General features: G+C 45.2%; 1 protein-coding gene and 1 non-coding gene across 3 annotated transcripts in view; both read right to left on the reverse strand.

The window, feature by feature from the left end:
• The window catches only part of SAMD4A (sterile alpha motif domain containing 4A), a 206,452-nt gene that overhangs the window by 104,745 nt on the left and 74,893 nt on the right, over nucleotides 1-26,814 (reverse strand). The gene's annotated exons all lie outside the window — the stretch shown is intronic.
• On the reverse strand, nucleotides 16,084-16,187 carry LOC113910642. Its single transcript, XR_003516150.1, has one exon. It is a non-coding gene; the product is annotated as a U6 spliceosomal RNA (small nuclear RNA).

Here is a 26,814-nt window from a genome sequence, read left to right on the forward strand (position 1 = left end):
TGCCTGGTTTTCACTTTAGGCCCCATGAAGAAGTGACTAAAAACTTTTCCAAAATTACCAGTGTCCCCCACATATAATGGTCAATGCACACATAGAATTACACTTATCTACTCGGCCTCTGTTCCTAACATAATATTGAACATCCATAGAGTACTTTTTTGAAAACTTTGCAACTCTTTTTAAACACCATCACATCTAAATTTCAAAACAAGCATGAGTGGGCAGGTGGTGGGGAAACGGAGGCTGGTGGAGGTGAAGGGCCATGCCCTGGGTCTCCCCTGCCACCCTAACTCTGCTCCCCCACCCCCCTCACCGGGGCTGGCGTTCCTGTCCTCTCACCATGAGGCTGAGGCAAGGCTCGCTGGGAGAAGGGTCAGCCCAGTGCAGCCTGACTGGTTCATCTGTTTTCTTGGTTCTTCTTACAAATGAATCTAAACCTAGACGGACATTAGGAAAATAATAGTAGTTTAAGAGCAAATCCCAGCATGTCTCCAAAACAAGAGAATCAAAATCAGAAAGCAAGTAAGATGTTCTTTATTCTTCTTTCTCTGGGTCTGCTGGCTGGGTGTGAGTGAACTGGGCGCGTCGGGTGAGGGGAGAAGAGCCTCCAGAACATACCATTATGATTATCTAACAATAACAACACTCTCACTGGCAATGTCAACTGAAAAGATTAAAAGCATGAGGTTTCTTTTACTTTACATGGCAACTAGCTTCTGAAGCAAAAAAAAAAAAAAAAAAAGAGTAAAAATATTAACGGCTTCATTAGGTCTCAGCGATGCTGGTTACTTTAAGTATTCTTCAACCCTTAGCATTATAAACTAAAGAATGTGCTGGAACAGAGACTTCTGGATTTTATTTTAACTAAGTTACTTTTCAATTTTTAGGAAAGGATAGTTAAAAGTGTGGCTAAATATAAGTAACTTCAGTTTAGTTAACATTCCCTTAAAATGACCTTGTCATAAAGTAATCATACACTAAAAAGACCTCAATACCCACATTACAACCCTAAACATTGTCTCCGCTCACAGTCCAGACATGCACACCATCCAAGTCTCAGTCACAGACCTGAAAATTACGCCACACTGGCAAGAAGCAACTCTATAGCAGATGTATTTAAAAAAAATGAGTGGTAGCTACGAAGGCCCAATTTGCCATGCATTGTCTTATTAATTTTATTTTCTGAGAAGTAACTTTTTTTCCAAACAGAAAATGTGGCAGTTGGACCAACACAGTTAGTTTTCACTTGAATAGTTCTTATCCTACAACCACATGAAGCCTAAGGAAAGATTGCTGTGGGAGGAAAGACATGGTGACCTCAGGCACGCTTGTGAGATTTCCCAGCAGACGTAACATGGGAATCTACGGTGGTGGAGGACCAGGCATGCCCCCTCTGGGATCAGAAGACAAGGAAGTGTGGCCCCCGGGGGGACTCTGAACACATCACCCCCACCGTTTTGCCTCCAAATCTTTCTCCAGGTCATTATCCCCTCCTGTCTTCTCTATCTCAGATCCCAGACAAGATCCCCTCACCAAATCTTGAGGGCTATCCCATAAAAGTGTTTCCTTTTGCACATTCTGAGAGACTGATCTGGTAAGGATAAGCAGTGGAAGAGTTACCATGTAAGAACCAGCAATGAAAAACGGTCTTCCAACTGTGGACAGGACCTCAGGGCCACAGCACTACGTTCTAAGCCTGGGGAGGCAATCTCTTGTATTTCAGTTTCCTCGTAAGAAAAACTAAACATAATACCCTTCCGTCTCCAGCCACTTTCAAAGAATGACCAGGAAAACAATGGTGTGTGCATCTGAAGACTCAGCACTGGGGTGGGGAGAAGGCAACCACTTTGAATATCCTTGCCTAAAGATCTTTCCTCCTATAAACTACAATCGACACCCCCCCCCCATGCCCACGCCTCAGGGCATCCTCTGAAATCCAGTCTTTGCCTAGAATCAATCCTGCATCTGGAAAGGGAAGAGAGTTTAAAGATTCTTGGTTGCAGATTGGTATTTTTAGCACTTTTAGAAAAGATTAGACTGTTTTTCATGTAACTCATTTCTCATAATATTAGCACTTGTGTTTTAAGAGCACGGAGCAGGGAGCTATTGTTAGAGAAGACAGGATCAGAATAAAGTGGCTGAGTTATAAGCTATATTGCTCATTATTTTCTTTAGCTGAAAATATCTCCTCAATGTCTACTTTCCAATTAGCAGCTCCCAAATATTCCTGCTCTAAAGGACTGTAGATATATAAGAATCACCAAAAACCAATTTTAAATATTTGACCTTCCATCCCAGTCTCCAAGAGTGATGAGAAACTGGCTCATCTGTGTTTCCAGAAAGTCCTACCAGAAGGTCAGACACAAAATTCAAACCTGAGTCAATAACAAAATAAGTATTTGAAATATCTGTCTTCCTTGTTTCCCCCACTTCTTCCTGCTGTCTATTTTTTGGCTCTTTTACTACTTTTAAATTTTACATAGCACAAAGGGGGAATGTTACTTGAAAGAAGTTTGGGGGGGGTGCCTGGGTGGCTCAGTTGTTGAGTGTCTGCCTTCAGCTCGGGTCATGATCCCAGGGTCCTGAGGATCCCGGGGTCCTGGGATGGAGCCCCGCGTCGAGCTCCCTGCTCAGCGGGGTGTCTGCTTCTCCCTCTGTCCCTCCCCCTGCTTGTGCTCTCTCTCTCCCCTCTCTCTCTCAAATAAATAAATAAAATCTTTAAAAAAAAAAAGAAGAAAAAAAAGAAAAATTGGGGGACAAGGTTGGATCAAGCAGAAGGTAAAATAAAAGGCTGGGATTATTCAGGGTTTCAATTTTCTATGCTTTACCAGTAGACTGTGTGTGTGTGTGTGTGTGTGTGTGTGTGTGCGCGCGCGCGTGCGCGCACGCATGCACACAAGTGAATATATGTACACCACACACACACACACACATACACAATTACAGATGGGTAGGTCAATAGAGAGATAGTATGAATGAGCAAGAATTGGCTGCAGGTCATTGGAGACTATTGAAAAAGCATTCAGATACTAGTATAAACCCCAGGGGACTAATTCTGTAGACAAAAATGCCCTTTTAACCAAACAGTTCCAACACAGGAGAGAATTTCCTCCTTCCACCACAGCCAAATATTTTACTGTGAATTAAAAGACTAATTAAAACAATATTGTGGTATTCAAGCATGCGTGGGTTATGAAGAGAAACCTTCACTTCATGAGCAAACACTGAATCTCTGGTGAGGGTTATGCAGGAGTTGCGGAGACTTGCTTTGTTTCATTAATATTCACATATCCACTTGGTAAGAACTGTAGCTTGGAACTATGATTTCCATTACAAAGCCCCTGAAATGCCAGGAATGAGTCATGGCGTTGTGCCTGGGCATTGCGCTGATTTTCTCCATTAACCAGGCATACATACTGACAAGTTCCAGGAGAAAAGCTGAATGAGTCAGTTTCAGGAATAAACCGCATTAGAATACTATGTGCGAGGAGGAGTTTGGGTAATAGGAATCGGGGCGTTTTTTGTTTGTTTGTTATTGTTTTGTTCTCCTTAAATAGAAACATTCATAAAATTCATTTCTCCAAAAAGCAACAAGCATAGATCCATGCAATTATAAGGATTCTAACACCACGACCAAATTGGCTACCCAACCACTGCACGATGTGCTAAAACGGCCAGGATCGATAGTAGCTTTTCGAGGACAATTCCGCAGTCACTTGAACACACAGGGTCCTATCTGGATCATTTCCAACCATCTTCTCTTGTCCTGGCTCTCTTCCTCAGCTGTCTTCCACTAGCTGACTGTCACATAGGAATGGGGGTCACCGGGAGACAACAGGTCAGCTAAGGGAGAGGTGGGGCCAGAATCTGGGCTCAGCAGCAGCAACAAACTGTATAGACAGACAGAGAGCTCTGGCTTTGGAGAGAAGCAGAATGCATTCTGCAGGGCTCCGGACTGTGGGGACCCTTGCAATTTGTCGTGTTCCCTAGCACCATTCTAAGAAATGGGACTCCAAACCTCTTTAGCCCTCCTCTTCCTTGAGAGTTGTTCCCGTATTCAAGAGGTGAAGGCCTAGAACATTGTCATCCTGGCCATCTATTAAAAAATACCTTATTTGAGCATATTTGGGGAAGTCTGGCAAGGGGGAAATATTCAAAGTACAGCGAGCATCAATGGCTAACATCTTCCCAGAACTTCTGATCTTATCTGAAGTTTGAAACCTGGATCATGAAATGATCTGAAAACAGCAGAATCATGACAAATGGAGAAATCCGAATATGCCAACGGCACTTGCAAAGCCACACTGTGAAGTTAATTAACGAGAGTGATTACATGAAGCTGGCGCCCCTCTTTCCAGCACGGGCCTGCTGTGGTTCTCATTGGCTCCCCTGTCTAGGATTATACTCCGTTGCTCTACATCTTTCCTAGGACTGAGCCACAGGCTTGCTTTCTCCTTTTTTTGGATTTGGCTTCCAATGTTTAGGCACGAGTCAGCACACACAGATGAGTAGATGAACTGCGCTAATTTAAGGGAGCCCTCCCATGGAAGGATTCTCTTTTAGCCCTCTATATTTAGTAAGGTTCGTGCCTGCGCAAGACACTTACTGAAGGATTGAATTTTCTAAACCTTGCGAGTGATGAATCTCTGCCCTGAGATCTGCCTCCTGTAGCTCCTTGCTTGTTCACTGGGGCTCTGAGGTCCCCATGGCCACCGAGCATTCAAACAGGACAATTAAGGTGACCTCACTGAGAGGACAGGGGACTAGCCTCACTTCCATAAATGCAGCGAGCACGTACCATTTTGGGATCCAGACTGGTGAATATCCCGATCAGACAAAACTTGCTAAAACTTAATTTGACATGACAATTCTATTGAATTGCTCCCAGAAGCAATCATTCTGATTAAACCACAGGGTTCCTACATTTTACATTTAGTAACAGACTAAAGACTTTGAAGCTTCCCACTGCTGAAGCATGGATTCCCATGTTCATACACTGTTGCTTCATCAGACCTGATATGTGGCTAAGGAATAAGTTTCACGTCTAGCTCTCAAGCAGAAATTTCAGAAAGACTCTAGTTTCCTGGCTGTGAAACAAGCTGCTTTCCATGGTATGGGATTCTCTGCCGCCTTTTAAAATCTCTCTCCATCCCACTGATGTGAGTGTCATTTGGGACATGGCTACCTCAATGTTAACGGATATGCTGCACTGTCACGATGACAAAAGTCAATGGGTTTCAGCAATTGCACTACTGGGTATTTACCCCAAAGATACAAATGTAGTGATCCGAAGGGGCACATGCACCCCAATGTTTATAGCAGCAATGTCCGCAACAGCCAAACTATGGAAAGAGCCTAGATGTCCATCAACAGATGAATGGATAAAGAAGATGCGCGCGCGCGCGCGCACACACCACACACACACACACACACACACACACACACACACACACTGGAATATTACGCAGCCAACAAAAAATGAAATCTTGCCATTTGCAATGATGTGGATGGAATTAGAGGGTATTATGCTAAGCGAAATAAGTCAATCAGAGAAAGACAAGTATCAACTGATCTCACTGATATGTGGAATTTGAGAAACAAGGCAGAGAATCATAGGGAAAGAGAGGAAAAAATGAAACAAGACAAAACCAGAGAGGGAGACAAACCATAAGAGACTCTTAATCTCAGGAAACAAACTGAGGGTTGCTGGAGGGGAGGGGGGTGGGAGGGATGGGGTGGGTGGTGATGGACACTGGGGAGGGTATGTGCTATGGTGAGCACTGTGAATTGTGCAAGACTGATGAATCACAGACCTGTACCCCCGAAACAAATAATACATTATATGTTAATTAAAAAAACTTAAAAAAAAAGTCAATGGGTTTCCTCCCCATGTTTTTGACATTTAAAGACATCTGCAGAAAGGTAGACCCCATCTGTGTCCTGCTGCAGAGACTAAACACCTGCACGGTAGAAACCAAGCCAGGATCCCGTTCCTTGGCAGGATGGGCCTTCAGAGAACAGAATCAATTATCCTCTGCTTTCTCTTTTGTTTCTCAAATTCTTGGGCAGGCTGAAGAGGTCAAGTTTTAAACAAGCTGCTGTTGCGTTCTTACTTCTTTAGAGAACCTCATGCAGAAATTTATATCCAAAAGCAACATAAAGGAGCAGCAAAGCTCCTGTCCTTCTCTCCCTAAAAATGGAATAAATTTACTTGGCAGCATCTTTGCTTCCACTGAATATATTTACTTCTTAAATGAGACAAACCTCTTGCCAGGCTTCTCGCCCACTCTGCGGGGACATAGGCCTCCTTTGCATAACCTCTCCTTCCCGTGGAAAAGAATGAGAACACTATGCTTTAATCTTTTGGCATTTCTTGCTGGATGCAAGTAGGATACTACAATGGATTTAGGTCCCAGGAAGGAGAAGTGAATGAGTCCTCTTCATTCCCTTCCCCCTTTAATTCTGTGTGCCCCGGCATGGTGTTTTTACGACTCACGGAGTAGGCTGCATGCTCAGCTAGAGGCATCAGAGACTTGAGAAAGCAGGGAAGACTGGCCTCCAAAGTTAAGGTCTGAAAAAGAAACCAATCCAGACCCATGGGCTGAGGTTTGAAGTTTAAGACTAATGGCCGTGACTGTTTACACAGACAGAAGACAGTTATTTAAGGGTGAAATTTGATCTACCTTTAGCTCAGCCAAAATGATGATCCAAGAGAAGTGTAATGCTATGTCTTCTTAGACTCAGCTGCCGAAGGGTCCTGCAGAACAGTGGGGCTGGTGGGTTGGGATCTGTTGCTCCCTCCCCGGACCCAAGGCCCAGGGCCCCATGGCAGAGCTTCCCCCCAATGATGCTAGGCATCCTGACAGCAGATGGGGATTCAGTGGACTTCCAGAATGTTTTTTCCCAGCAGACAGAGGGGGTAAATGAAACCGGTCCAAACCTCAAGTGCTAAAAGGAGCAAGCAGCCTGCTTCGCTGACACTGTCCCAAAACCCATGGTTCTAGAACAAGGAAGCCATTATTTCTCCCCTGGTCCGGAGAGAGCTGGTTGCCTGTATTGTTTTCCAGCTTCGGAAGTACCAAATAAGGACGACTTTTGGTTCAAGGTAGGAGCCATGACTGTTTATATGACCTCACTCTTTCTTACATAATACATTAAACAGGCCCTTTAGGCCTAAGTTTAAAAGCTAAATTCTGCCTCTGGACAAAAATGTGCCATTCCCATTGAAGTTGGTGTGACTTGGCTGTCAGACAGCTGAGGTCAAACTTCACTCTTCAGCAAGGATGTGATGGATAAGTAATAGTTTCCAAGACTGGAATATAACGCTCTAAAAAAGAGACATTGGAGGAGTATGGAAAAAATGACTTTAAAGCCCAAATCAACAAATACTTCCCATCATTTAGGAATGTGTTTGTGGACCTTCCTAGCTTACAAGGTAACCCTTGAGAGAGGGCCCAGGCACCTGTCTGAAAAATCATTCAAGATCTCTTTGGGTGAGGCTCCACTGCAGGAGAAATGCAGCCTGGACCAGAAGATCCCACTTCCAACGGTTGACGTGCTGGTGTCTCCCTCCCGGTCACTTGGTGGGGAGGTGCATAGTGGGCTCTAGAGCAACACATTACATTATAATTGTACCTTATCATTTCCCTGTTCCCACGCTACACACAGACATTTTATGTAATTGATCTTGATTTTGTACCTATATAGATTTATTGGATACTACTTTGTTCCACAATGAGTTTTATTTTTTAAAAAGATTTTACTTATTTATTTGAGAGAGAGAGAGAGAGAGAGAGAGAGAGGGAACAAGTGGAGGAGGGGCAGAGGGAGAGGGACAAGAAGACTCCCTGCTGAGCAGGAAGCCTGATGCAGGGCTTGAACCCAGGACCCTGATACCATGTCTTGAACCGAAGTCAGACACTTAACCAACTGAGCCACCCAGGCGCCCCATTGCATAACGAATTTTAAATGACTTCCATGGGGTCTTAGGAACTGCCCCACATCCCCATAACAGTTAAAAACCATTAATTTAACTCAAGAAACTGAAAACAATATTACGCCCTCATAATAACTTGGATGATTATTTTAAAAATTGAAGATAGCATTTACACAGCTAAAGTCGAAAGTAAATCAAACCTGAGGCATTCGAACCCTCCAATTTTCATTTAAAGACAAATTCCAAGAGAAGAGGTCATCCTCTCGGGGGCCCTGTTGAACATTATGCAGCCCTTTCCGAAATCCTACAAAATCCTGCTCTAGGTGCATAGAAGAGGAGGCAGAGGACAACATATTCCAGATCCTGACAAAGCCTGACATCTATAGATCACTGAAAACAAAAGTCTCCTGAGGTAAGCTTTAATCATCCCCACCTCCCTACCACCCTAACACAGAAAGTAAAGATGACCACACGCATCCCAAGGCTCAAAAGAAATAAAACTACACACGAAAACAAAAACAAAAGGGCTGACTCTACCCTGAAGAAAAAAAATCTGTACTCTAAAAAGGAAGCAGTGGATGGGGGTAATGGGGTGACATTTCCTGCCGCCCTCCCCACATACCTCTGCACCTCCCCTCCCTTCGCTCCGTGGTTTCGCTTCTGGCTTGGGCTCTGCTGCCCATCTTCCCTGAGGTATCAGTTCAGGCCCATGTGTTGAGCCTTGTTAATCCAAGTTTCGACTTCATGCCTGCTGGTATCTGGTTCATTGCCATGTTCACTGCAACTGAAATGTAGAGACCTACCCTGAGACATGTTCAGATTCTGGCTTCGCACACCCCGACCATGGAACTCTAGAAGACTGAATTCATTTCACATTTTCAGTAAAGTCTAAGGTTCCTGGTCTGCCACTCAGGAGCATCCATAATCTCATCTCAAGCTGCCTTTCCCCCTCTCTCACCTTCTCCAACCCTGTACCTCAGAACAGACTCTGCCTTGGCTCATGTTACTCCTCCGTCTAGAAAGAACATTTCTGCCCATCTTTGCTTGGAGGGTAAATCCATACCTGTTCTAAGCACTTCACACAACTCACTTTATCCTTACAACAATCCTGAGAGGTAGATACTATTATTATACCCATTTTAAAGATGAGGAAGCAGAGGCACAGAGATGTGACCCAGCTTGATCAAGTAGCCCAAACAAGGAAGTAGCAAGGCCAAGGTTTGAACCTAATGGTCCAACCCCAAAATCTGTGATCCTAATGATGACTAAGCTGCCTCTTTCATAAAACCTGCATGTCCCAGCTCCAGCTAGAATTTTGATCTTCACCTAAACTCCATATCCCTTTAGTAATGTCTTTCCTATGGTCCTACCATTTTCTACCTAACTTCCTGGATGTTTATGGGCATTTCCTCTTTCCGGGGAGATGGTAAGCTTCTTAAGGACAGAATCCATGTGGGATTCAACTTTGGCCCCTAGGGCTTACCTCTAAGCCCTGCACCTGCACAGTGGGTACCTGTCAATATTTGTGGGTGGAAGGAAGCAAGCAAGGAAGGAAGAAAGTACCCACTCAGCAAGGGATCCCAGCTGGAGTGAGGAAGCACTTCATTCTTTGTTTTCATCCCTATGTAGTCGCACATTTTATATTTATCTTTATTGGTTTTGGAACATGTGCAGCTGCTCTGGTAAGGAAAGCAGGTTGCCTGGAAGGTTAAAGCTGTGTCCTATGTGCATGGGAAGCAACAGGGGTCGAGTTCCCCTTGGTTCTTCATACACAAGAGTGTGGTTTTGATACAGAAGCTACTTGGAGAAGCAGTAGTAATGGCGGTGAGGACAACAGCAGAAATAACAAGGAAAACCACTAGCCATGACTGCACACCAGTTCCGGGCACTTCACAACCAGTGTCTGCGATCCTTTCAATAACCCTGTAAGCTAGGCCTTGTCATCCTTAGTCCACAGATGGGAACTGAGATTTGGAAAAGCGAATTCTTCTGGTCAGGGTCACAAGCTGGTAAAACATAGCACAGAAGCGTGAACCCAGATCTGCTTCCTTCAGGGTCAGTCCGGGCTCTGTCCACTATAGCAGCAATGCCTACAGTCCCCCAGGAGCTAAGAAAAGTAAGCTACCTGGTCCATTCATTCTTTACTTCCTGGACTCTCTCTTTGATTTCATCTTTTAGGTGAAAAATTACCCTCGCACACACCCGGTGCTTCCAAGAAACCAGATGAACAGTAACCTACTTTCACATTGCTCAGAGAGTTCTTAATTACTAGGAACAGACAGGACCATGGTCATAAAAAATGTACCACGAGATATCCAAGAGGGTGGTGCAGATGCGGGAGGGGGGCAAGGGATGGGGCCAGACAGATTTGCTTGGAGTCAAAGAGGCACAGAAAGAACTAAATGTTCTGCTTAGAAGAAAGATAAATCACTTTTCATTAACCTATAAAGTTGTCTTAGTTGCCCCACAACAACCACTTGATGCGTTCACAACATCGCCACAAAAACATTTTAGTGGTCTTGGGTGTAAACAATGGTTTTACACAGGAAGAGCAATGCTTTTCACCCTGCAGGGGTGGGGGGCGGGTGGGGGAAGAAGGGAATCCCTCAAAATGCAGCACACACTTAAACATGATTCAGCTGTGATTCATCAAAGCTGGAGTAGTATTCTGTTCACTCTAGGATTCTGGGTGCAAAGTGTTCTCTCAATGCTGGCAAAATCATCTTCCCATGCTCCTGAATGATAGGCCACTTCCGTTAACATGCTCTAAAGTTCAAAATACATTTAAGATAGATTCTTCTGTGTGTAAGGCAGAGTGGTGCTAGCGTGAGCAGAAATACTAATAGCTACTGGGAGCCTGGTCAAAAACCAACCACATTAACAGTCATGCTTCTAAAGATAAAAGCCCCCATTCAATATTCTTTATCAGCTTGATTTAGCCAAACTTGACACATTTGCTACTCATTTCTAGTCGTGGTGATTTTAAGTCTGTGACTGTTCCCTTGAAGGCAGCCTTCCATGGAAAGCACGTGCTCTGGAGGGAGCGTCTGGGGAGGGAGCGTCTGGGGAGAGAGTCCCTTCCTAAGGGACTCCGGGTGGAGGGCATGTGAGCTATTTAACAGTCTCTTGGCTAAGCCTCCTATAGCAACTAGAATATAAGGCAGGCAATCTGGGTGCCATGTGTTCAAGGAGTTTCACAGCAATCAATTTCTAGCAAATTTCTAGCAAATCCAGGCAGTAGGGACAAACTCCGTAGTCTGGCCATTGCTCTCATGTATGGTGCCCCTTCTCAACAGAATTAAAAGAAGACAAAACATGGCAGCTTAATCTAAATGTCCTCTGCTCTGTTGTCTTGGGCACTGATCTGAGGCTCGTCCTTCTTTCTGTATCTTTCCCTGTCTGTCCGTCCCTTCATGACCCTGCAGCAGAACACGGTGGAAGAAGAGCACAGGCTCAGGAGCCAGACCCCTTCTGTTCAAGTCCTGACTCTGTCACTTACCAGCTCTGTGACCTTGGGCAAGTCACTTAGCCTCTCTTGCCTCGGTCTTCTCACTTATAAAATGGGGCTGAGAATAACACGACCTATTTCGTAGGGATTTTTTTTTTTTTTAAGTAGGCTCCACGCCCAGTGTGCAGCCCAGCACAGGACTTGAACACACGACCCTAAGATCAAGACCTGAGCTGAGATGAAGAGTCGGACACTTAACCTACTGAGCCACCTAGGCACCCCCTAGGGATTTAAAGGGCGTAAACTAGAAAGGGATTAAGGTAAAACAAAAGGGCCATATAAAGGTTAGCTATTACTATTTTTTTTCCCTTCCTATCTTCTTCCCTTTGCTTTCTTTCAATAAACACTTACTGAATATTCCCTAGAAACAAGTCTCTACATAGGATGCTTTGTAAACTTCGAACATAGACAGGGTAGAGTCCTTGTCCTCCAAGGAAGGACAGAAGGTAAAATGCTACAGGAGAAAAAGATCACCAGTCTGGGATTTGGGGAATGGGGCTCTGGCCCCAGCACCATCACTAACTTCTTTGTGGTTTCCTCACCTGTAAGCCCAAGATCCTTCCAGGGATGTTGACAACAGAAGGCAATAGTACCCAGCCAGGCCCCACACACCATGCCAGCTGACTGATGATACCATCAGCACCACAACTCACAGGGGAGAGAAAGGGTCTCTAGCCGGGCCAGTCACGGACGGCTTCGTGGGCTCCGGATTTATGTGTGGCCCTGAAGGGTGGCTCGGAGGTAGGGAGATGGAATTGAGGGGAGGACGGAAAATGTGCAGAGGCACAAGAGGATTTGGGAACTCGTTAATAGCACATTTTGGCGGCAGCGGAGAACAGGTTTGGGGAGAGCAGGAGGGAAAAGAGATGTGTTCCGCCTTTGGAGGCTGGTGTGCATACAACGAGGGGCAGGCCATGAGGAGGAACTCATTCCAGGACAGTGGTACGGGGGACGTCTGGTGGTGGCCTGCAGGATGGGCCAGGTGGGGAGCGGACAGTTGGAAGACAACTGCACAAGGCAGCCTTGAAGACTCAGAGGCTTGGGAGGGAGGCCCCCCCCCACAGGACAGCTGCCTGGTCTGGAGAACTCCCGTCCCCACTCTTCTCCACAGTTCCCTCAAGTTAACAAGAGGATGACAGCAAAGTCTAAGCACAGTAAGAACTTAGTAAACATTCTCGAGAAAGCAAAATAACGCCTGTGAGAACAGTTGTGAATGAATTACTATTCCCCTGGAAGTCAGTTATTGGTGAAACACATAACAGGTGACAGCAAAAGGAGGAGGCCCACGGAGACTTCACCCAGGTCACCGGCCCTGTGAGCCGGGAGAATATGACAGAAAGAGAGCTGGTAGTCCAGGAGAATGTCAGGATGTGGAGGAATGGCATGCACCTCCCTTGACTCTCCAGTCAGAATGGCCGTGGTTACTGGACGCCGCAACTGCTGTGTAGACTAGGGAGAAATTAAAGCCAATGCCCTCCCTGGACCTGGATCCCTGACCTACACTCCTGGTCCCTGAGGAAGAGAAGAGAGTTACACCCTCAGACTCTCAGCCTAAAGCCACCAATAGTGCCAGTCACAGATACCACCGCATTCCATAAAAAGACAGTATGCGCAATTGTTCCCATTTTCAAAGTGAGAAAATTGGACTGAGGTCACTTGGTGAGTTGGTAACAGCTGAATCCAGAGCCTGGGACTTGTCATGGACTTGAAAGCCTGGTCGCTTCCCAGATGTCTCTCAGGACGGTTTTTTTGCCCCAGTCAGCCTTCACAAACAGATCTAAAACCACAGTGCAAAATACAAGAGCGTGAAATTGGAAATAAAATAGGTGCTTCTACATTGATTTAAATCCCATTTATTTTTAATAACCACTGAGGTTAGGCTTTGCATGAAAGGTGAGAGGTTGGTTTAAATCTTGATGAATGTCTTGGTTGACTAGTAAAATACTGTCATTCTGCTCAGGTGAAGAAAAGGCCCATCGAAAAATATCACACTTATTTAGCTTTTCTTAAAACTAAGTGCACATCTCCTGGACATTTTCTTCTGTGGTCTTGGGCACCTACGATTTGCCAGATTTTGTTTACTGGTATGTTCCCTTCCTCCAACATGTGCGGATAGATATGTGTCTGTAGGTTTATGGCAACGAAAGGGCTAATGCTCACCCTGTCACAATCACACATAAATTCTCATCCTAAATGGGAATCATTTGTCCTCTTAGTTAAGTGTTGATGGCAATGTTTATAAACTGAAGACATCTGGCTCAGAATGGGGGCTCAGACAATTGCAATAAAAAATAATAGTAATACAGATTGGTTAGTAGGAGAGGCTTCAGTATGAGCAAAAACAATTATGTCAATAAGCCTAACCTAATGTGGAAGTAAATGAGAATATCAGGCCATGAATCAAGAAGCTCACATAGGCATTGTTTTAATTAAATCCATGAAGCGTTGCTGTTCCTCGTACTTCCCATGGGTCCCTCCTTCCATTGATCTTGGGCGTCCCCTCTTTACCTCCAGGCCTGGAACAATGCTTCTGGGGTTTTCCCACAATCATCTGCTTCTCCTTACACATCGTTCCATAGTTGGGGTGACCCCTGTCAGTCTTGCTTAGTGATGGGTGGTGAGTCTCTCATCAGACTTAATCTAAGAACCCAAAGGTCTCTCCTTTACCTGAACAACAGCAGAAGAAATTTGTCTCTTAAACTCACTCCCTGAGCTTTCGAGTTCATACCCTGCCCAGTTGTGTCCCATTCCCAGGGAAGAATATCCACCATTGCTCAAAGTAAGAACAGCAAGATTTCAGGTTGAGATAGTCCCTTTCTTCCAAAAGCCTGAAATAGCAGGTGAGTGCTTCTTTCAATCTGTTCAGATTTTAGTCAGCACATTTTGGTTATTCTAGACCCAGAAAATCCTCAGAAATCAGAATTCATTATGGAGGGTCAGAACGATGGAGATGGATGCCGGTCAACCAGGAATTAATGAGGATTGCGGAAATCCAACCAATTTCACCTGGAGATCTCTGTGGCCATCCATCTTTTCCACCATCTGCTCCAAATTTGGCCCTATGCCCTGAGAGGTAAAAGACAAATGCATCCATCTTAAAAGTTCACCCAGGTGAAATGCCATTAAATTGCATTATTGTCCAGAACTGCAGAGAGAAACATTTCTTTCCTAGTTAATCTGGCAGCCATCAGTTGTTCCCCCCATTGACTTGAGAGAAGCATCTGGTTTATGTGTTAGAATAAAATACCTCACAATCTATCAAAATTAAACCCCAAAGAGCTATTACTGAAATGAAGGGCGGTCTCTTTTTTGTTGGAGGTAGGTAGACGCATGCTTTCCCACAAAGTTCATGTTCCGGCATACTTATCTTTGGGATCTGCATTCCCTGGATGAATAGAAACCTAATAATCATACCTGTTTTATGATTTTAAGCATTCCAGGTTAGCATAAATTAAAGCACATTCATACGGCTGTTATTGTGAAAGACAAAAGCCACCTCATGGTAAAATATTATTCTTCCTGAGGGCTCTCAGATACCTCTTTTAGCGTGTCTAGTATCTACACGTATTCTGTTTTTCCTGCACTTGTTTGTGCTCTGATAGAGAGTCTAGACAGAGCACAGAGACAGAGGAAGGTCTTTCAAAAATGTTTTTAGACCAGAGAGGATAGAAAATTGACCCACTGGATTTTAGGACACCTAAAATAAGATTTCTTTCGTTATATCCTGATCTCACTTCATGAGAAATAGGTATGTTCCTGAACTATCAAATGGAAGTCACATATTAATAAATCGAATCTCATTATCTCATTATTTAAAGGAATTCCCTCTCTCCTCTGTGTGTGTGTGTGTGTGTGTGTGTGTGTGTGTATTGGGTTCACATGAACAAACAAATATTTCAGATCTTTTTTAAGCTAAAGACTATCTTTCTTGAAACAAGTATTTTGAGGGACATCTGGGTGGCTTAGTCAGTTAAGCACCTGCCTTCGGCTCAGGTCATGATCCCGGGAGTCCCAGGATCGAGCCCCGCATCGGGCTCCCTGCTTAGTGGAGAGTCTGCTTCTCCCTCTCCCTCTGCTCCCCCCCCCCGCCCCCTGCTTGTGCTCTCTCGCTCTCACTCTCTCTCTCAAATAAATAAAATCTTTAAAAAAAAAAAAAGAAACAAGTACTTTGAAATATACTCTTCAACTCCAAATGCTCCCTCCCTTATTTATTTCAGAGTTCTCTGAACTAAACTACATTGGTTAGGGAGAGAGGAGAAAGAGGGAGAGAGGAGAGAGCAGGTGGGAGAGAGAGAGTGAGTGCAGTCGGAGAGCTCACGTAGACAGGTCTGCCCACGGTGCCCCCCAGCTGCATGGGTCCTTGATGAGCATGAGGAAGGAGGTGTGTGTCTGTCTGCTCCCTCCCCAACCTGGCTCAGTTCCCTTGTAACCTGCATAGTATAAGCACCTTGGCAGACTCAGTGGGCATGTGTATTTTACACAACATGCCACAGCTGCAAAAGAGACCATGACTGGTTGACACTTTGACACTCAGTCTAGAAAAACTGGTCAAAGCATGGAATCATAAAAATGATACTCTCCTTATAGATAGATAGACAGATATAGATAGATACATAGATAGATGATAGATTCACTGATACTTATTATATATATTCACAGATATTTATGTGTCATCCTTGTGCAGGGGCCATGCTAATCTCTCTATCCTTCCAGCTTTAGTATATGTGCTGCCAAAACGAGCATTATATTCACAGATATTTAAATATATGAGTGTACACTCATTCACAAATTTGGTACAGGTGCAATGCCTTGTCTTCCACTCTCTGGAAGTCCCAGTTTCCTGAATAAACCAGAAATCTGCTATGATTTTCAGGTTCCAGTTTCCTTAAAGAAGATAAAAAATCCAAAGACAGCTGAAAAGCAATCTGAACTGCAGAATCTGCCTAGATTTTTATGACGTTCCCCACAATCTTTTAAAGTTATCTTGTTTATACTTAATTTGCCCACAATTTTTGTTCATCCCGGACAAGTCTTTCCAAGACAATGGTGTAGCTTCACAGAAACACCTCTCCTTTTCACACTCATGTATCATGTGTTTACATAACATTTAGTTACGTCTTAAATGGAAAAAGTACACCTGGTGTAAACAGGTTTGTGAACAAACAAGTCTCAGTTGGCTTCCGATTGCCCCGATCAGGGAAGTAGGAGAGGCCACAACAGAGTAGCTGCCTCGCCCGCCCCCCCCCCCCCCGGCCACCTGCCGGGCGCAGAGACATCTGGCCCGCGAGCTGGGGGACCAGGGCACGGCCTGGCTGGGAGTGGACCCAGGGAGCTTCTCTGAATCTCAGGTGAGACTCAACCAAAGAAACAGCTAACGAGCTATTCTCATGCCGGAGAGGAAAGAAACTGACCAGGTTGGCCCTAGGGAGAAACTGTAGGTCGGTCTCTAACCTGAGGCCTTTCTAAGGCTTTGAAGGGTAATTTTGTCTGCTCGATTCTTATCTTACATACTACTGGATAAACTTCCTCATAAGATGCAGTAACACTGCTGTAAACAGAACAGAAAGAAAAGTAGTCATGTTTTTGGCCAGAGAAAAACCAAAAAGGCAGAATATATGTTATATATTAATCCCTAAAATTCCAGCTGGATCGAGAAATCAGCTTAGTTGCCTTGGTTCATTACTTTGGACCAAAGTCCATCATTTTACTCCTCCCGGCTGCTATCCAGGGTTTGGATAAATGTATCGTGGATGAGAGGTATCCGAAGCTGAATCCCGCCTCAGTGTCAAGGAGCGCCCACCCAAATCATCCACATGGGCCAATTCTACTTCGTTGCCACTTTGCAACACTTGGAGCTGTGTGGGATGGTAGATTTAAAGGGCCTTTATTTAGCTCCTGCATTTTATTTATTTATGACTTATGATTTACATCCTGCCTACTTCCACGAAAGATTTGAGGCAGCTTAGCTCTTCAGTTAAGCCCATTCTCAATCAGTTTCAGTCACTTCTTCATCCTGCTATGTCCAACTTCAATGGAATAGTCTCCCCAGTGTGATCAATTACCTCAGACCCCTGTGTTCTGGGCCTTCCACTGAGCAACAAAGGCAGTGCCTTTGCAGAGTCTGTGACCTTTGGATTACTGCCCCAGCAGTACAGGAAATTCTGGCAGCCCTTCCCAGGGCATTCCCTTTGGTGTCAGGACCTCTCAGGGGTGGCGTAGGGTGTGGGGACCCACAAGGCCGTCAGCAGCTCCACAGCCCGGGCAGAGGGAACTGAAGAGTGGCTTCAAGGACCCTCCCTGGTCAGGACGTAGGCTGTCAATAAGCATCCCATCTAGTAGGGGTCTCCGTCAAGATGTTCAATAATCACACAGCCTTTTGTGAGAAACGAGAATGAGCAAAGCCTGAATCTCAGCTACTATGGATCTCCACCCCTCCACTGCCACCTGTCAAGTCTCTAACTCAGTGGAGCAAAGTACCCACAGGTGTTATTTCAATTTGCCATGATCTTTCTGGGCTGAATAGATCACCTAACTTTACTATGCTTGGTTTTTCTATCTAGATCTTAGTGATGAAAACACTGGTCACGGGCATGCTTCAAGAACCCCAGGGAGAGAACTGCCATGTGTGGCTACGGCGAAAGCCCCCGAATGTCGCTGCGCCTGAGGGCTGCTCCTATCTGACGCCCTGCTCAGGCACCCAACCTCTTGCTCTCAGCTTTTCTTTGTAAGAATGGCAGCTGCTTATCTCAATGCCTACTACTCTTCCCGGATAGTGAATAAAGCACTGCATTCAATCATTTACTCTTGTAGCCTGCACCCCTGGTAATTCTGCTGAGGGGAAAAATTTTATTCGGCACCTAGGACACAGCTGTCAATGTAAGGGATTGTCCTCAGAGTCTGAAGACATCTCAGACAGAGATGCCTCACACCATCTGAATATATTTTTCCACTAGTGGGCACAGATTTGCATGCATCCTACTCACTCTCCCACCAACCTTTTCCCATCCAATAGCAGACATGTGGAAACAGCTGGTGGAGTCTTTGGGAGCGACCCGTGGCCATGGAATAGTATGCAGCTAACGTGCATGCACAAGGAACAAACCCATGACCCACAGTCATAGAGTCACAAAGGACTGAAGTTAATGAATAGACAGAAGATCCAAACGTTGGTCTTGACTGGAATGGAAGCTATCTTCACAGAATAGGAAACTCTGGGCTAGATTCCCCACGGGTCTACCTCAGTGGTCTGCTTTTATCTGCTAATCAGCGCTCTGTCCCAACCACCTGACGAACCAATTACAGACTTAGAACATGCTAGACACACCAGGGACAGGACTTTGAACTATTCAGGAATAAAATGACAACAAAGCAATCTATAGACTCTATTTTATGTGTCTGAAGTATAGGTAGGTAAAATGTTTATTCTATATTATTTTAATCTCATAAGTTAAGGCAAGTATACGTAGACCCTTGTCCTGGGTATAAAAATGCATATAGACCAAAAGAGAATCACGCTTCTCTATCTATGAAGCACTGCCAAATGCTACTCTTGTGTGGTCTCACTATGACAACCTTGCTTGACAATCGCGGTGACAGGCATGTTCTCCATCATCGGCAGATCAAGGTGTCCCCTCACGTTGCTGAGCTGCTGTCCTCCTGGGCACTTACAGGCTCCTGGGCTCCCACTCCCACAAACTCTCTAGGAACACTCCTCAGCCACAGAAGGAGCTTTCTCCTGTTCTTTGCAAACAGAAGACACCTGTGGAAAAACTTGTACCGGGGCAAATGTCCTGAGAGAGAAGTGGATGACAGTATGACAACTGCCTGGGCTTATGTCCCCAGCCTATCACTTTCCAGAACAAGTTATCCAGTTTCTCGGAGGACTCTTGGTTCCCTCCATGAATTATGAAGAAAATAAAAATAATATCTACATCCCATGTTCCTACACGGATAAAAGGAAGGCAGGTGATTTGAGAACAGTATGGCACCATCCAAAGAAGAGTTTAGATACAGGGAAGCCCGGGAAATCAGACAGGCCAAGATCCTGGGACCAGGGAGGGAGACTGACAAGGGACTCTAGAGTGGGCCTGGCTCATTTCTCTATTTCCCTTTCCTGGCTCCAAGCACACCCCTTCCCCCCAGGTGATGACACCAGGCCACCTAAACTCTGTCCCAGTGTGTTGTTATACAAGGAGCTACGGTTGTCTCAAGGCAAAGTCCCAGGTAGTGACGCAGCACGGGTAGTTTCCAAAGGAAATTTTCAGAGTCCAGAGTCAGCCAGCACTCTGACGGAGTTGGACTCCGTGACGGTTTGTTTGTTTTCAGGTGCTATGTTCTACTCATGACCACTAGCTCCCATCCATCTTTCCTTCCCTAAAGCGCCAAGTAGAGCATCCCCAGGAAATGTCTGCTGAAGAATGAGAACAGGGATAGGGATTTATCAGTTGATTATTCATGATCCACATAAAGTAAGGGCCATAAAAGCACCAAATGCCACCACCAAAAAATCCCCCTAACAAAAAATTTTGTTAATAGCCCTGATAAGAATGGATACCACCAGGGAAGATGGCAGGTCTCTCAGGAACTTGAGACTGACTTCCTGACCATGATGCATCTCGAATGCCTCACAGGCCTGTGGCGATACTGATCCCCTCAGCCCTCGAGCAGCTGGGCACAGCCTGAGACAGCTGGGTGACTCCAGCGTGCTGAACAAAATGTTAGCATCCTCCATGTTCCTCGCCATGTAAGGGACCCCAAAACAGCCATAGCAATGTGGAACTGCAATCCTAAATATCTCCTCTTTATAATACAGAGAGCCAGAGATAAATTGGATGCTTGGTTGCCCAGTTTCATTTATTTCCTTGCCTGATTCTGATATCAAGCCCTCACAAGCAGCCTATGAATGAGGCAGCCACAATTTACAGGTGCATAAACGGACCTCCAAGAAGCCAAGGGACTTGCCCAGTGTCATCCTCCTCTAAGCACCAGCCTGGCCCAATTCTGCTCATTCTCTGCCTCCTGCACAGCATGTAAAACATAGCCGGCCAGAGGGTGTGCCTAATTCCTCAGTGTGACTTTTCTTCTAATGAATGTAATCTTAGAAGATGTGAGAGCGGAAACCAAGGGTGAGAAGTAAGGACATTACAAGGGGAAGACGGTAGAGCAGCTTGGGGGGAATGCTGGCAAGATGGAATGAATCTTACTTGGAGGCCAAGTGGATACCACAGTGGAAAGATCACAAATGGTGCAGAGAGGTCTGGCCGCAGGCGATGGCGGGATGACGAAGAGACTCTTGTTGGAGGGGGGGCATGGGGTCTGACTGTCGTAGGGCCAGATGGCTACCCACCCAGGGCAGGATGTCAAACAAGCTTTCGGGCATGTAGGGATGGGGGCCACCTAGAGATGGTGGATGAAGAGCAATCATTTGCCCAGAGAAGGAGGCTGAGACTCTGGCTGGCTGAGACCTTGCAGGGGAATACAGCCCAGATCTGGAATGTGAGGGGGTCACTGAGCTTCCTATGGGGAGGTCCAGGAGATCTGTGATCCCCGGGTAACATTTATAATTAATTGGAGAGCTAAATAATTACACCTTCCCTTTAAGCTCCTCTTACATGTATGTCACGTGATTCAGTTAAAGAGTACTCTTGACCTCAAGGTCCTGAACCTAACACTGAAGTGCACTGTAAAAGGAGTCTTCACTCTGCGGAGCCTCAGCTCCTGGGATGGCTGGGATCTCCCCACCGTGCAATCTTTATCCTAGCCAGATCTACAGAACTGCCAAGTAGAACCCAAAGAGGACATTCTCACCTCCAAGAGATAGGTGGAAAGGAGCCTGGCTCTTCACTGGCTAATTTCAACCGTCCTCATATGAAGTTTCCTGAAACTGTCACTTACTCTGCAAGGCTGACTGTCCTCCCAGTGCAGCTGGCCCTTAGGGAAGAGCTGGTGTTCATCTGATGTGACTGTCCCACAGTAGAGGACGGACAGCGCCCGTGCCTTAGCAGAGAACCCAGCACAACTTTGACAGCAAAGTTGCAACACTCTCGGCCAAAAATCCTTGACTACCAAGCTAGAAATCGTGCTTCCAGCTGACCTTTCCTCTTCCCCTCCAAAAACCTGGCATCTCTCTGACCCCTTGACCGGCAGTGAGCAAGCAAGACTGGCAGCCCCATCACACAGTTCATTCTGGCCGCCTTGGAAAGTGACAAAGGAGTCCGGGAGGAAAGCTGCACCTACAGAGGGGGGAATGCAGCAGCGCAGTGAGGAGAAGTCTTCCTACAAGAACATCATGATCGTGTGACTTACCGAAGGAAGGTTTTAGATAATTATCAGTTTCAGTTTCTCATTATACCGCAGATAGGCGGTGGGTGGACTAATTTGTTTCAGTGGCCAAGGTACCTGGAATATGTTATAATAAAGCATTTTAATGGCTGATATATGTCACTGTAAGTTTAGTGAGGAAATTGAAAAATGCTCATACTACAGGCGTTAGACACAGGTATGGAGTAGATGGAATGCATGCGATCCTATAAAAGGCACCCGAAATACTCGTTCATCTGTCATTGACTTCCACTGGAAAACAGATGTTAGGTTTCTTCAGGGGATGGAGAAATGGCAAAAAAAATCACGTTATCTGTCACTTTGCCCTGTGGGCTTGGCAAAATAGAAGAAAGCGCATATAAAGCTAATCCCAGAATCAGCTTTACTATAATTCTTGCTACTTATTCTAGAGGATATCTGTGCAAATGTCTCAGCATCTCTTAGTCTCTCAGCAGATAGGTTCGTGCTTGACTTATCACGAGTTAGGGGGCTTCTCCCAATACTGCCAACTAAGGCAAGTCCAAGCTCAAGGGGGAAAAGCCAGGAAGGGGTGACCTACAGAAGACATGCTGGGAGGGGTCCACCATACCAAGAACAGAAGTTTCTCCAAAGGACCACCTTGGGGAGAAGAGCCTTGGACAGCTTCAAAGTATCTCTCAATATGTCAACAGAGAATAGTCAACCAAAGATGCGATCAGTGAAAAGCAGTCTTGACAGAGTGATGTGATATGAAAATCTATTGAAACAATGAAGGGTAAAAACAGAAACCAAAGATTATTGGAGAGCTGAATTCTATAGGAAGGGAAGTTAAGGATACGAATCTAACCCTTTAACATCTATAATCCTGCCCATCTGATTTTTATTCATTTTCCATGTCCACCACAAAACCAGCTTCCTCAATAATATAAATAATAAATATTTGTTGATCATTCAGATTATACACCAAACACTTTAAGCACTTTACATGTCTCAACTCCTTATCAAAACAAATCTATGTGGCAAATTGTATTATATTTCTCCATTTTACAGAAGACAACATTAAAGCACAAAGAGGTCAGGGCGCTTGGGCTAGCTCTTGATTTTGGCTCAGGTCACGATCTTGGGGTCTTGGAATGGAGCCTGTATCAGGTCATGCTCAGTGGAGAGTCTGCTCAAGGATTCTTCCTCTCTCTCTCTCTCTCCCTCTGCTTCTACCCCCTCCCGGGCAGGGGGCGGGGGGGGGCCTCACATGCGCACATGCTCTCTCTCTCAAATAAACAAATAAATCTTAAAAAGAAAAGGCACAAAGAGGTCAAATAAATTGTCTGATATCACACACCCAGTAGGAAGCAATGCCTGGATTCACACCTGGCTCTTTTGGCTCCAGAGCCTCTTCTCTTAACCCTTATACTTCACTGTCTTTCAATGAAGAGGAATGTCCAAAGGAAAGGGAGAAAAGAGCGCCAGTGAAATAAAATGGGTTCTACCTTACATTTGCTGGAATACACTCAGTGAATAAATTCCTACTGCTTTGATTCTGTGTTTCCAAGGAAAGCGAACACGGTGATTGCCACCCCAGCATCCATCCCATCTCTCCCCCACGGTGGGGAGGACATGGGATTTGGGCAGACCAATCAATTGATGTGGTCCCTGAAAAAGCCTCTCTTCTATTTGCAGAACAGTGAGCTGCATTTTTATGGATGGGTTAGCCTCCTGCGAACTTGGGAAAGCAAGTCTTTCTGACCATCCAGGAGGTAACTGATGAAATCACTCTAAAGATCTATACAGCTGAAGATCAGACCCTAATCTACAATGAAAATTAGCCCAACAAGAGCAGTGTCCCTTGAAGCCCAAACTGAAATAGTCTCTAGTGTAATTTACTTCTCTAAGAGAGAATAAAAACAAACGTCATTTACTGAGCACTACCATATATGTGCTGGACACTGATGGGCTGCTCTGTGTGCTGTGTCCTTCATGCATCCTCTGTGTTCTCCTGGAGAGACAGCCGGGGCTTCCCAGCCCCAGAGCGAGGCTGTGGTTCCCATGTATCACAGACCTACACTGCTTCTGGGACAAAATTCATGCTGGCCTGTGGCTAAGTAAGATCAATACAATACAATACAATACAGTACAACACAATAGGGTTTCTCCCGAAGCTACATGTGTGTGGTATAGAGGACTGTCCTTTTTTTTTTTTAAGATTTTATTTATTTATCTGAGAGAGAGAGCGCGCGCATGTGTGTGTGTGTGTGTGTGTGTGTGTGTGTGTGTGTGCGTGAGCAGGGGGAGGGGCAGAGGGAGAAGCAGACTCCCCGCTGAGCAGGGAGCCTGACTTGGGGCTCGATCCCAGGACCCTGAGATCAAGACCTGAGCTGAAGGCAGACGCTTAACCAACTGAGCCACCCAGGCACCCGAGGACTGTCTTTTATTCTGAGATTATATTCTTCCTATTTCTGGTGTGAAAATATCTTTTATGAAAGGATTGTAACATTATATGACAATTTTGCTCTTGTTGTTTTTAACATCCTTACTTTTCAAGATAAAAGCTAACAACCCTATGTTAAGCCTCCTCAGTTAAAAAAAAAAAATTGTTAGATCATAAAATTCCAAAGCGTAGGATCACTGGCTCAGGGGGCTGATAGCCTGGATTTTGTCCGACCTCAACCACGGGGGGAGTTCAGAAAACAAAGAGACAATCCCAGTGGCTGAAAAGTACCCTGCACTGTCAGTGTCTTCCTTGCTAAGCTCCTATCTGACCTCTAGTTACTCCCTTGGTCCCCACTGGCTGCTACCAGTAGGAATTCCCTATCCTTCCTGGCCAAGCTGACATGCTGTGCAGAGTTCAGGACACAGCTTTAAATGTGGTTTCCTGATTAACAGAGAGACTCCAGTGAGGCAGGAAGGAGTTCAAGCTCGAATATTATATGTCATAGTCATCTACCAGTTCTTAGGAATGAATACATCAACAGAAATGACCTGGAGCAAATACCATTCCTGAGAAAATCCTTAACAACCCAGCGAGGGACTCCTGTTACGGCACTCCACCCTTTGTGTCTTCTTTTACAAGAAAGAGACACACAAAAGACTCAGTTCCCCGAAAACACATTTACACAGAAAAATATTTGAGAAGGCTGATGGTGATTAAGAGGAATGAGTGCTAAAAGAAGCAGACACCACGTCTATATGACTTTCTGGCTAAAGGAGATGGGGTCATCAACTCGGCTCTGCCATTAAGTTGCCCTTGAATCTTAGGATAAATCATTCTCTGCCCTTCTCCTTCCTCACTTGCCAAAGAAGATGTCTGGTCACTCTTGATCCTCACATTCTCTGGTTCTATTCACTGTCTGGAGGAAAGAGCAAGGTACCTTCATGTATCAAGAAGGATACTGAGAAATAATATGGAAAGGAAACATGGAGCGTTTCCAGGGGCATCTCTGGGGGGGGGTCTCCCCAGAGTGAGCTTCCAGCCAGAGCAAAGAAACGAAGTGGGCCTACATTGCTAAGAGCAGGAAAGAGAAGGTAAAGAAAAGAGCAGGAAGAAAAGAGGAAGGGGGGTGCGCCTGGGTGGCTCAGGTCATGATCCCCGGGTCCTGGGATCGAGCCCCAGGTCAGGCTCCTTGCTCAGAGGGGAGTCTGCTTCTCCCTCTGCCTTCCGCTCCCCCTGCTTGTGCTCTCTCTCTCTGTCAAATAAATAAATAAAATCTCTTTTAAAAAGAAAGAAAAGAGGAAGGGAAAAATCAGAGAAAAGGCAGGGCTTAAAATAAGTGCGATCCTTTGAATAGAGAAAGCTGAAAACAGGAAAAGTGAAGAAGAGCAAAGAAAGAAGGGAAAGAAAGAATCAGACCTCTACCTCTCATTTTGGATAGAAATAGAATTTCCTAGCCCTTCCACCACCCACCCACCGAAAATGTCACCAGAATGTGAGGTCCCATGGCATACCACCAAATAAATAGAGAAAAGCCTCACTCTTCTAGAGAACACTATAATACCATCTCCGTAATACAGAGAACACAGAGGCAACCCATTTGTCCGCAGATATGACAGAGAAAAGAAGAAAAAAACAAAACAAAACTCCACAAAAGGTCCCTAACCTAAAAAAAAAAAAAAAAAAAGATTCTGGGCTAAGCTATCCAGAAATAGAACATTTTGATTACAAAATAAAAACTAGGTCAATAAGATAATGGACGTGATTTAAATGAAAATCACAGTATTTGTAATGGGCTAAAAATGGTATCAATATTACTGCAGAGAAGGAATATAATTAAATGTATTTTTAAACAGCAGCTCCCCGCCCCAGCCCTACAAATCCCAGCCCCACCACCAGTACTCCTCCACCTCATCGGAAGAGGAATGTGCTGGCCTGCCACAAGTTGGTCTGAAGAATGCAGAGTTTCCGTACTACTTTAGAAGATCCCAAATGACACTGGTTAGCTACATTCTTTCACTTTTAGATCACTGTTATTCATTTATAAAGCAAAGAAATGGAAAGGTTAGGGATCTGACCATTTCATTCTTTTATGATTTCTGCTATATGGCCAGGAAACATGCAGAGGGAGGTATAACCATCACAGTTCTCTCCAGCCGGCTGACCCAGGAATTCCCGACCATCATAGGAGGTGGATAGAGATCCTAAGAGGTTTTGCACGGCCAGGAATTAAGATAAAGGGTGGAAGTGCAAATTTCTGGTTTTCCTTCTACGACTTGTGGTGTGACCTTGTGGATAAACTCTAACTCTGGAGTGTAATTTATCTTCTAAGCCCTCACAAGGGGAAGGGAAGCAAAGAGAGAGATGAATGAGCCATAAGGAATCATGACCTGATGGCGACTAGGATTACTCTAGCGGGCAGGCAAGGGCTGCTGCAGCACCTGCATTTCCCCGGATGTCTATGTAACAGCCTGGGACTCGGGGCGCCTGGCGGCTCAGTCGGTTAAGCGCCTGCCTTTGGCTCAGGTCATGATCCCGGGGTCCTGGGATCGAGTCCCGCATCCTGCTCCTTGCTCAGCAGGGAGCCTGCTTCTCCCTCTCCCTCTGCCTCCGCTCCCCCTGCTTGCGCTCTCTCTCTCTGTCAAA

This window comes from Zalophus californianus, chromosome 6 (genome assembly GCF_009762305.2).
Source record: "Zalophus californianus isolate mZalCal1 chromosome 6, mZalCal1.pri.v2, whole genome shotgun sequence".
NCBI lineage: Eukaryota > Metazoa > Chordata > Mammalia > Carnivora > Otariidae > Zalophus > Zalophus californianus.